We start from the raw sequence: 12281 nt of genomic DNA on the forward strand, positions 1-12281 counted from the left end.
GGAGATACTGAAATAAGCCGAAATTGACAGACTTCCCCTCCCCTGATCCTGCCCATCTCTCCAGGCCTCAGGCAGCCTGTCTTTATTTTTTACTTCTTCTGAAACACTGCATATAACATTTATTCAGTTAAACATAGATTTGTAAAAAAAATTAAAGAAAGAGTGCATTTTTTTTTGGTTTAAAAATGGCCCTAGGGATGATCGCAAAGTGGTTTTCACTGAGTTTAATCTGGGAGAATATGATTTGTCTGACAAGAACACTGGGGGTGCATTTGCAGAACAGCTGCGTTCCCGCCGAGCAAATAAAGCTTTGCTCCTGTACAGCCCAAGCTTTTATGATGTATATTTAATGAAAAGACAAACACCTGTAGTAAAAAAACAAACACAAAGGTGCACTTCCTGTTCAGCAACAGAGACGGCTGATGTCATCAGACCTGATATTTGGTTAGTATGAAACAAAGCACCTAGAAGAGCCCCATTGGCTGCTGTTCAGTTTAATATATTACTTGTATTCATTTAGGTTATATTTTTAGCCTGGTGTTCAATCGTATTGATTTCCAAAGCAGAACACAATTAAATTACAATAATACAAATGTAATCATTGGTTCCCCCCCTAAAAATATATATGTTTAGGGGTACTTTCATTTTCCTGCTCATATTGAAATACTGCCCCTCAATGAGGACAAACGTAGATTCACAAAATGTTTAGAGGTATGCGGCCCCCCCAGAAAAAAACACTGAATGTGCAATGCAACAGCCGAAGGCCAATATAAAATCAAAAGTCAACATTAAAAAATGGATCTTTGGTTAATGTTTCCACCTGCAGGGAACAGCTTCAGCCACAAAGTTAATTGAAATAAAGCACTTAGAAAAGACAGACCTATTTCTCAGCTTGAATAATCATAGCACACGTCCTTTTAAGCCTTAAAACTGGGCCCAGGGCAGTGATTAACCTGATTCTTTCTTAATTATCTAAAAAGGATATCTCAGTCCACCACTTCCCTTTATTTCTCCACATACCTTGGGCTACTAGCAGCCTCCACACAATCACATAAAATAGGCTCATCTGGTAGTCAGCACTGCACAGTCATTGTTTACTTTCATAACTGGGGTTTGGCTACGGTTACCCGTGCAGTCGTAATCTAACTGAACTACTACAATGTACTTTGTGCGGGGCTGTCCTTGAAGACAGTGCAGGCAGAAGTTTTAGTTAGTGCAAAATGCTCATGGCCAGTGGGGGCTGCAGAAAGCAAACTGTCTGCACTGACTCCCAGTCAACTCTTGAGATTGATTCTGAGGCCTGGTTGCTCTGAGAAATGGCCGGAGCCCTGAAAAGCTTTGTCTCCTGCTATATATACTGTTATAAGTTTTTTTTTTGGGGGGGGGAGACTCCCCTAAAAAATTCAAGATTGAGTAAAGAGTTAGAATTTAAGCAACACTCTAAATCACAGGTAGGCAAACTAAGGCCCGGGGGCCGGATCCGGCCCAATCGCCTTCTAAATCCGGCCCACGGACAGTCTGGGAATCATCATGTTTTTACATGAGTAGAATGTGTCTTTTTATTTAAAATGCATCTCTGGGTTATTTGTGGAAAAGAAGGAAAAGGTTCAGCTGTCGTGAGCCACTTTACACTTCCAACCCCCTCCCAGTGCACTTATTTTTTTTACCATACTCACGTCCAGAGAACGTCCTTTGTAGATCCCGGGATCCTTCGCCGGCCGGCTTGACCTTGCCTTTGCTCCCTTTGGTTGGCCTCCCTGGTAACAGTTGATTACTGCCCACAGAGAGAGGGCAGGGAGAGGGAAAGAATCCCTGAGTCAAAGCTGCCCAGTGGCGCCTGGTCCTCTCCGCCTCCCCCCCCACCTCCGCAGGAGAACCAAGAGTCCCGCACCGTGGTCGCCAGAAATGTTAACGGAGAGATCCGAGGGCTTGCTTGGACAAATTGGAGACCACAACCAAAGCTCAGAGCAAACAGCAGCCAGTAGGCTTGGTCTTTATTCAAGGACAAAAAAAACTGTCGCGACAGGGCTCCCACTCCTCACAGGTAGGAAAAGATGGAAGCCCCGAGAAAGAAGTGTCCCCAACTTTTATTACCTCTCCCCCCCACCAAGATACACCCCAAAGATTACATCAGAATATTTTACAAGGATTGGAGCAGAAACCTGAGCAGTTTCGCACCTGAGTTGTTCTCTGCCATGCCCCTCCTGGATACGCTTTCCAGGGAAACAAAAGGTGTCATTGCCTCAGGAAAGAGCTGAGCACTGTCCTTTTGAGTTGAATCCACTCCTGAGCGGTGGTTCTTTGTTAAACAGATGTACCATGTCTGGCGGTATTGAGGCGGGAAAACCATCTTCCTGAGTCCGCTGCGGACGTGTTGCTACGCCTCGAGGATTATGGCTGACTGGCTTCCATGTCAACCCTGCAGCTAGATTTCGGCGAGGGCTTCATAAACGAGTGGGAAAGTTAAAGAAGTTACGAAATAAACACATAGAAACATTGTATGACAGAGTTGTTACATTCTTTGAGTGAGTCAATTGACTTCGGAAACATTGTATTACCGGTATCTCCTTGTCAGATAACAGGCCTGCAGTACCCATGAGCTTGCCACCCCTAGAATCTTGCACTGCTCGGAGATCGGGCTGGTGTATAACAATACATTAATGTATGTCTGTGGCCTTGTCCTGAGTCATCTAATTTACACCGTTAAGGCAGTGCAACAACTGCAGGGTACTTCCACCTGGCAATATCTAGGAGGCTTCCATTGACAGGTAGAGTGCTTTCTCCAATCACATATGTTTTACAGACTTGGTTTTGTGCCTGCCGCTGCAAGTGCCTTTATTGTTGCTATTATTAGTTGATTGGTTATTAATTATGCTATATTTTTAGCTTTAAAGTTTAATGAGCTATTATTCATATCTGTAGCTCATTTTTAGGATGTTTTAATGTAGAAAAGTGGCCGATCAATAATTCAGTCAATAAATACAAAGCGTCCTTTAGTCAACCCAACCAGCCTGTGTGTCTCCAGACCTTACACAACCACTTTGTTAATGTGGAGTTATGAACATTAGCTGCCTTTGGAGTGATCTGGGGCAGTGTGTTGTTCTTGGCATGGCAAGGACTTCAGTACATTCCTAGTTCAAGGTCATCTGACTCAGCCTGGTGTTTTTTTTTTTAAGGGTTTCCAAAACATGGTATGTGGCCTTGATGCACACTGTAGAATTCACAAAACAAAACCCGATGAGAAAGTCACCCTGCGTTTCACTCATTTCAGCTCCTGATTAACAAAAATACAATTATGACTGAAGTGGGTTAACTCTAAAAATCCATGTTTGGCACAAAGATATTTGAATGTGTGCAGGTTGTAGCACTAATGAAACAACATCCCCTATTTTCAAAGCTCCTTAGTCCCTGTTTGGAAATTGCATGGAAGAGGAGCAGCACTCAGCCCTGCTTCTCCACCGAGCCCTTTAAGTGATGTGTGGTTTGGGCCCTCCACTCAAAACAAATGGGGGGGGGGAGGAGACTGCATAAATTAAGCAAATCCTTCACAATGCTTGATTGGCCAGATGGGGTTTTTGACCTGCCACTTAAGGTCCATTGACAGGGATGGCAAACTTGTGACCTTCCAGATGTTGTTAGATTGCAACTCCCATGAGTCCTGGTCAGCATGGATTAATGCAAGTTGTAGAAACATCTGGTGAGCTGCAGGTTCCCCATCCCTGCCCTACAAATATTGTAAGCATCTATCCTTAGTTATTCAAATGAAAAGTTTCCAGAAGAAGCTGGACAAAAGGGATATCTTGCAAAATGTCAGTTGTTGAGTCGTTCAGTCATGTCTGACTCTTTGTGACCCCATGGACCAGAGCACGCCAGGCACGCCTACCTTTCACTGCCTCCCACTCATGCTAGTCGCTTCGAGAACACTGTCCAACCATCTCATCCTCTGTCGTCCCCTTCTCCTTGCGCCCTCCATCTTTCCCAACATCAGGGTCTTTTCTAGGGAGTCTTCTCTTCTCATTAGGTGGCCAAAGTACTGGAGCCTCAACTTCAGGATCTGTCCTTCCAGTGAGCACTCAGTGCTGATTTCTGTAAGGATGGATAAGTTTGATCTTTTTGCAGTCCATGGGACTCTCAAGAGTCTCCTCCAGCATCATAATTCAAAAGCATCAATTCTTCGGTGATCAGTCTTCTTTATGGTTCAGCTCTCACTTCCATACATTACTACTGGGAAAACCACAGCTTTAACTATACGGACCTTTGTCGACAAGGTAATGTCTCTGCTTTTTAAAACAAAATCGAAAATTCTTTCTAGTAGCACCTTAGAGACCAACTGAGTTTGTTCCTGGTATGAGCTTTCGTGTGCATGCACACTTCTTCAGATACTAGAAAGAATTTTCGATTTTGTTTTGACTATGGCAGACCAACACGGCTACCCACCTGTATCTGCTTTTTAAGATGCTGTCTAGGTTTGTCATTGCTTTCCTCCTAAGAAGCAGGCATCTTTTAATTTTGTGACTGCTGTCGCCATGTGCAGTGATCATGGAGCCCAAGAAAGTAAAACCTCTCACTGCCTCCATTTCTTCCATTCATTCATTTATTCAGTAAATAATGTCAAATGGTGCTCATTAGATCAGCTTCATCTGAAGGTGAAGGCATATACTTACTCACTGTGGACCCCGCTTTGGGATGTAACGATCTAGGTGTTCATTCCACACAAAATTAATTTGCAGGTAGGGGGCATAACACTTGTAGCCTCTTCCCCATGTATTAGAATGTCTCAAGTATTAAATAGTGGGTGGACATAGCAGATGACACAGTGATTCTCCAAGCAGCTCTGTTTATTCTCAGGCTCAGCCAGCCTGCTTATATAGAACTCAGCTACAAGCAACAGTAACAACTTTCTGTAGTTACCCAATCCCTGAATGTCACTTTCAATCCCTCATTTGCATGTGCAGACCTGAGTGAGAACTGCAGCAAAATGAACTATATACACACACCCCTAGTGGCCTAGGGTGAGAACTTCAATACATAACATCAAGAGAGCTTCTTCAGCATTCTTCAGGACAGGTTGCTTGATGTGAGGAGAGGGCTTGTCTACACTTACCTTTTGCCTTGCTCTTTCCAGGCTCTGTGTCCAAGTGTCCTCCAATAGCTTACCCCATGAAAACCTCCTCTTTAAAGCTGAAGCATAACAAATAGTAGTTGGGTTTTCTGCAGATTGCCATTTTCTCCAATTGAGCTTTGAAGAGCGGGTTTTCACAGGCAAAGCTATAGGGCAAAAACCAAAAACAAACAAAACCAGCACTTGGGCACGGAGCTTTAAAGTGCAGACCTTTACCTGAAAAGGGCCGGACAAAAGGTTGGTGTGGATAATGCCCAACTGATGAAATGATTGTTTGTCAGTCTTTTGCATTCTGGAGTGCTTGCCTCGTTGGGGAAAAGGCCATGTGACTCTTTTTAAAATGTCTGTAGGCACCCTTAGTCAGGGCCGACTTAAATACACATGGCGCCGTGGCGCGAAGATCCCTCCGGCGCCTCTTGCGATCCGCCGGGCAGGGCCAGGCACAGTGGGCAGCCGGAGGGCACGGCGGGTGGGGTGACGAACTCGAACTCGCCCTCCGCCTCCACTGGCTCAGCCAAAGGCGAAGCGGCAGTGCAGTGTGGCTGCTGGCAACCCCGCTTTCACCTGCTTCTTCTCGGGCTGTGTGATGCGGTCGTCCAGGGAGCCCTGGCTGCTGTGCCAAGGGGAGGCTCGCTGCCGGCTTCCCCACGACAGTGCCCGCAGCCCTAGAAGAGGTGGGCGAGGGCGGCACTGTTGGCAGGGCTGGAGGGCAGCTCCTCCGGCAGGGAGGAGGCCCTGGGCGCAGCACGGCATGGCGGAGGCACCCTCCAGGCCATGGTGCCCTGGCACCTTGCACCAGTAGCCTCTATGGCTAGGACGCCTCTGCCCTTAGTGTGTCTGTGACAGCAGAGGGCCGACAAAGCCTTTTTCAAAAACCACAAGAGCTCTTCAGCACACAAAATCTGGAACCTGTAGGCACAGTTTAACAGTGGCTAGCTTAACAAAATTCCCAAAATGAGCACTTGCTTGCCCTTTCTATTACCTGTGGGCCATCACCGGTAACATTGTGCACCAACACCTTACATGATTCCTTCCTGTTGATCCTGGCTGCTTGACAATCAATTTACTGTGCTTAAGAATAGTGAATATGTCTTTTATCTTCTCTCTTTCTCTCTGGGGGGATGGGGTGAGGTATGGGGGGGGGAGATAGACTTAAAACTTGTTGGGTTACTTAGTAGAAATCCTGTATTTGAGCTGATGAGAAGTTTCTAGCAGTTTCATACACGTAATAAACTAATTTGAAACTCCAGTCACTGCTGTGAGCCCAGACAGTCTTCCTTTGTTTTCTGGAGGGAGGTGAAAGCAGGAGGGACATATACAGCTTATCGGATCAGAGGGGATGAAGGAATTGTGCACACAGTTGAAAAACAGGGTCCTCAGTCATGTAGGGTTTGGCTATCTGCTACATTAACTCATAAACCTACAGTATACCAAACCAGCTTCATTGATAACAAACTTGCAGGGTTAGATCTTTTAAACTTCTGAAGAACACCAAGGAAGAAAATGAGGAATCCTAAATGCCCGTCTTCTTGACAGGGTTCCTTACGGGGAGATTGACAACTGGCAGTGGAATATTGCAGGGCTGAAGCTGCCCAGCAACACTTGCCACATGTCTGTTTCCTCTTTGGCTCCCTCCTGGGTCTGACTGCTTTGCCCAGGAAGGGGACTGTGATGATAAACCTACAGAAATTGTATTTGAAACCATTTTTTAGTAGCATTTGATCTGTCCTGCTTTAGAAATGTGGCTTCCTCGGTTACCTTCTCCATCCCCAGTAGATCTAGGAAGCCCACCTTTTGTGTGACCATCCTCACACAAGGTCTTTTAGCAGCTCAGGCTGGTCCAACAGAGCCAATGGGGCACTGCCTCTCCTCCAGTCCCCACCTGCTTGCCCTCTTCCTTACCATGGGGTGGTGCAGCCCATTAGCTTCCTTCTCTTTTGTCTTCAGTGTTGTTATTAATTAGTGGGTGGACATAGCAGATGACACAGTGATTCTCCAAGCAGCTCTCTTTATTCTCAGGCTGGAACAGAACTGAACTGAAGGGCTGAGCCAGCCTGCTTATATAGTACTCAGTAACATGCAACAGTAACAACTCTCTCTAGCTACCCAATCCGTGAGCGGCACTCTCAATCCTTCATTTGCATGTGGACCTGAGTGAGAACTGCAGTCACGGTGGGCAGAGTGAAACTATATACACAACACCCCTAGTGGCCTAGGGTGAGAACTTCAACACATAACAGTTGTCCTTGTAGAAGTCAGCAGGAAGAAGGATGCAGAAGCAACTAACATTATTTGGCTCTGACGCTTCCTACTCTCCTTCTCCCTGTCTCCCACACCACCATTCCCAATAGGCACCAGCCCTCATGCAGTGGGTGAGGTTTCTGTCCCCCAGTAGTCCACAGAATTCCTTGCTGCCCGATACAGCTTAGGGCTAGCTAGACTATCGGAAAGATGCCCTTCTCTCGGTCCCACCACCCTTGGTGGGGATGTGGAAGAGAGCCTTTTTGGTGGCGGCTGCTCCTAGATTCTGGTACTCCCTCCCTAAAGAAGTTGTCCTTCCACCAACAGATGAAGGAAGACCTTCTTGTTCCAACAGGCTTTGGGGAACTGACTACTTTCAATGAAAGGGCTGGTGCCATCCTGTTTTTAAGCTGCATTGAGCCCCTGCCGGGGGGAAAGGCAGGATATAAATAAATGCATAATAATAATGATAATCAGAGATCTAAGGAGTGTGTGCGCGCAGGGCAGAGGGTTGAAAGTAAGTGGTTTGGCTGAGTCTTTCTGACTTTCACTTGATCATGAAGGATGATGCCAGGGCCAGTGGCATAGCAAGGGAGGGGTGTAGAGGGCAGAGTGCCCCGGGTTCCAGGGGAGGGGGTGACACTCCCCGGCCCCTCCCGCCACTACCTGCCACCCAGCACCCCATCCGTGCTGCTCCACAGCCGGCCTGGGCAGCCCCACGAGCAGCCGCTCGCCTGGCAGCTCCCCCGGTCGCCGCGGGAGCAGCAGCGCCGGGCGGGATCCACTAAACATGCCCAGAAGTTCCGGGCATGTGCAGTGCATCCAAGTTAGTGCCACTTCTCCCACGGCGACTGGGCGGGGGGTGCCTCTGCGCTGCCACCCCGGGCGGTGCGAATGGCTTCCTCCGCCACTGGCCAGGGCTGTACCTGAGATCCTTTGTCTGGAGGATCATGGGCCCTGATACATTGACATTAAAGCACCTATGTCAAATCATCAGTTCAGTGTTGGTGCTAACCTTTAAACCCTTAAACGGCCTCAGCCCAGTATACCTGAAGGAGCATCTCCACCTCCATTGCTCAGCCCGGACACCGAGGTCCAGCTCCAAGGGCCTTGCTGTGAGAAGTGAAGTTATAGGGAACCAGGCACAGGGCCTTCTCGGTAGTGGCACCCACCCTGCGGAACGCCCTCCCGTCAGATGTCAAGCAAATAAACAACTATCTGACTTTTAGAAGACACCTGAAGGCAGACCTGTTCAGGGAAGTTTTTAATGTTTGGTTTTTTATCGTGTCTTTAATATTCTGTTGGGAGCCGCCCAGAGTGACTGTGGAAACCCAGCCAGATGGGCGGGGTATAAATAATTTATTATTATTTTTTATTATCACATGTAGTTGCCACAAGTAGCTGTTGCAGCTTTATCTCTAGATCTGATTGGGCAATCCAAGTATTATTTCTGCTCTCTAGAGAGTGATCCTTAAGGAGCAGACAGGGGTTCCGCATCTCCCAATTCCTTTAGGAACTCAGCACTGAGATAGGACATGCCCCCTGCCTGCTCTTTAAATGGGTGCCACTTTCCCTGACCCCCACCCCAGTGCTGTTGTGGCAGTGGGTGGAACCTGTTTAAAATTTTTGTGCAGATCCTTCTATGCATGTTAAAAGCATTTCTAGCCCTCCCTACCTGAGCAACTGAGTGGGGAGGGTTAGCACTGCATATGTGTGCTTATGCCTCCACGTTTTTGTGGGAACGTATGTGAGACTGTTTATTTGGCGAGCTCACATGGGTGGCAAGTGTTGTCAGGCACACCCACACCCACTGCTGGTTTGTGTGGCCCTCAGTGGGTGGCTGTCAATGCAGCCCTCAGGTCGAAAGAGGGTAAACCATTTGCGGCCTATAAAGCCTTAAATGGCTCAGGACCCCAATACCTCAAGGACCACCTATTTCCATATGAACCTACCCATACTGCGAGATCATCTTCTGAGGCCCTCCTTCGTGTGCCTCCTCCTCGAGAGGTCCGGAGGGTGGCAACACGAGAATGGGGCCTTCTCTGCAGTGGCTCCCTGTCTGTGGAATGCTCTCCCCAGGGAAGTTCGCCTGGCGCTTTCATTATACACCTTTAGGCGCTACGCAAAAATGTTCCTTTTTAACCAGGCCTTTGGTTGACCCTTTTAAAAATGTGGCTCTTTTTTGGGGGGGTGTCTTATTGGGTTGTTGTTTTTATTCTGATTATATATGTTGTGATCTTTCCTGTGATCTCTGGGTATAGGGCGGCATATAAACTCATTAAACTAATAATAATAATAATAATAATAATAATTTTTAAAAATCATGGTAAAGGACTGGTCACTGGTAGCCCAGTTCATGTATTATCTCTGAAGCATCATTGCACTCCCATAGGTGCTGTGGGATGTGGGTGGCGCTGTGGTCTAAATCACAGAGCCTAGGGCTTGCCGATCAGAAGGTCGGTGGTTCGAATCCCCGCCACGGGGTGAGCTCCCGTTGCTCAGTCCCTGCTCCTGCCAACCTAGCAGTTTGAAAGCACGTCAAAGTGCAAGTAGATAAATAGGTACCACTCCAGCGGGAAGGTAAACGGCGTTTCTGTGCACTGCTCTGGTTCGCCAGAAGTGGCTTAGTCATGTTGGCCACATGACCCGGAAGCTGTACGCTGGCTCCCTCGGCCAATAAAGCGAGATGAGCGCCGCAACCCCAGAGTTGTCCGCGACTGGACCTAATGGTCAGGGGTCCCTTTACCTTTACCTAGGTTGGGATCCCAAAGCCATAATTATGATACCTGGAACCTCGTGGGTCAGGTGGATAATGTGGCAACACCAGAAATGGTAGCTTCACCACCTAAACATGTGCGAAGGCAACATCAGCAGATTCCCGTGAAGGCTGAAAAGATCTAACAGCTTCTTCTTCCAGGAGATTCCATGTATAAACACCACCTCTGGGGAAAATGCTGGCTCTTCACTGCAGTGAGCACAAGCCAGTTCTCAAGCAAGCCTGAAACTGGAGTTGGCAAAGTTAAGGCGTCTGCCAGGTAAACTGGCAAGCCATGCGCCATGTCTTTCCCTGTCTTCCATAGAAATTCACCCACCGAAATATCCCCAGGGGATTCTGGAGCCCCAGGGATCTTAGCCAGTCAGACCTGAGGGAGTGTGAGCTCCAATGCAGGGTGGTTTGGACATGAAGAGGACTCAGCCAAGGGGCATTCATGCTGACATACAAGTCAGAGCGAGTCATTTAGGTCTGCTCTATGTTCCTTGGAAAAGGAAAAGGAATGGCTCTACAGCAAACCAGCCTTGGGACAACAGCATGGCTTGGAGATGTCTCCTGCATCCATTCAATTTGGAAGGATGCAGGGGAACAAGGAGCACAAGGTCAAACTGCCTCCCTCCCACCCACCCAGCCAATAATTTGTCAGTTTGCATTTGTTAGTGCAGGAAGTTCCTTGATCTGGTGTGTAGAGATCTTTCCTATTCTACTTAAACTCTTCTGGAAGCTTCTGTGTGAAAGAAACAAGCAGAAGGTTAATGGTGTTTGGGTTATTCCTTCAGAGAAGCTGAGTACAGCTGGCTTAAACTGGTTCTCTTATCTCTTTCTGTCAAGGAGCCTGGGTTTCACTTTCTCTTTCTAACTCTTTTCCTTCTGTTGTGGTGTTCTGCACATAGATAGTGTTAATGTTTAGTCTTATTATGAGTTACAGGTGGGTAGCCGTGTTGGTCTGCCATAGTCGAAACAAAATAGAAAATTCTTTCCAGTAGCACCTTAGAGACCAACTGAGTTTGTTCTTGGTATGAGCTTTCGTGTGCATGCACACTTCTTCAGATATCTGAAGAAGTGTGCATGCACACGAAAGCTCATACCAAGAACAAACTCGGTTGGTCTCTAAGGTCTTATTACAAGTTATTGTAAGCTTAAGTTAAGTCTGCTGCAGCTGGTTTTCTTATGGACAGTGCCAATCCTAGATGTATTGGATTTGTGACCATTATGCTCATTTGCCTTCAGTTGCAGTAAAGCTCTGCTGGATAAAATACAATTGCCCCTGGTCTATTTTTTTTGGGGGGGGGGAATCATGCATTGTGTTTAAGTTTTTACTTTTCTAACTATACATTGGAATCTACTCTGGATCAATATTTAGTAGAATTTCAATGACATGTCTTATTCCTTGTGTGTACCCACAGGTGGGGATAAAAAGAGGTTTGTTTGTCTTTTATCCAAACAGCATCCATTCCACTATGAACCATCCTGAAAGGAACAGGCCCCTCCAACTAGGTTAATGAACAGAACAATAATCGGTGGTAATTCCTTGTCTGAGTATATGCAGCATAAAGAGGGAAAACGGGAAGGGTGGGGTGGGAAGTCTAAAGATAACAGATGAAGGAAAATATGTAGAATATGCATGAATGTGTTGAAATTCTGGGAAAACCAAAATAAAATAAAAGGAGCAGGCCCCTCCATCATCCCACTTGGACAGCCCTCCAAGTTGTATTTCTCCCTCCCTTAAAAGCTCAGGGAACGAGGATACCTGTCATCAAACTGGGTTTATTTTTTTTTAAACAGCGGAGAAGTTGGCAAAAGGCTGAAGTTGGCAAAAAGAGAACTGGCCTCCCAATTTCTTCAGCGATACAGGCAGGATTGGCCGGTAATGTATGTAAACGGTTGGAGTTTGGCTGGAGACTTGAAAAGAAGTTGGGGGGAAGTTCTCCACTCACCTGGAGGTGGGTCAGCATCACCCAGGATGCAAAGATAGGTTGTATATTGGAGGGAGGGAGGGAGGGAGTGTGTGTGTGTGTGTGTGTGTGTGTGTGTGTGTCTCGGAGAGAGAGAGAAGGGCAGAGAGAACAGGCAATCATGCTCCTCTGCTAGAAAATGCCAATCATGCTATGGGGTGGGTGTGGGTGGGCAGAAGGGGACTGGGCA

Source organism: Lacerta agilis, chromosome 16 (assembly GCF_009819535.1).
Source record: "Lacerta agilis isolate rLacAgi1 chromosome 16, rLacAgi1.pri, whole genome shotgun sequence".
Classification (NCBI taxonomy): Eukaryota; Metazoa; Chordata; class Lepidosauria; order Squamata; family Lacertidae; genus Lacerta; species Lacerta agilis.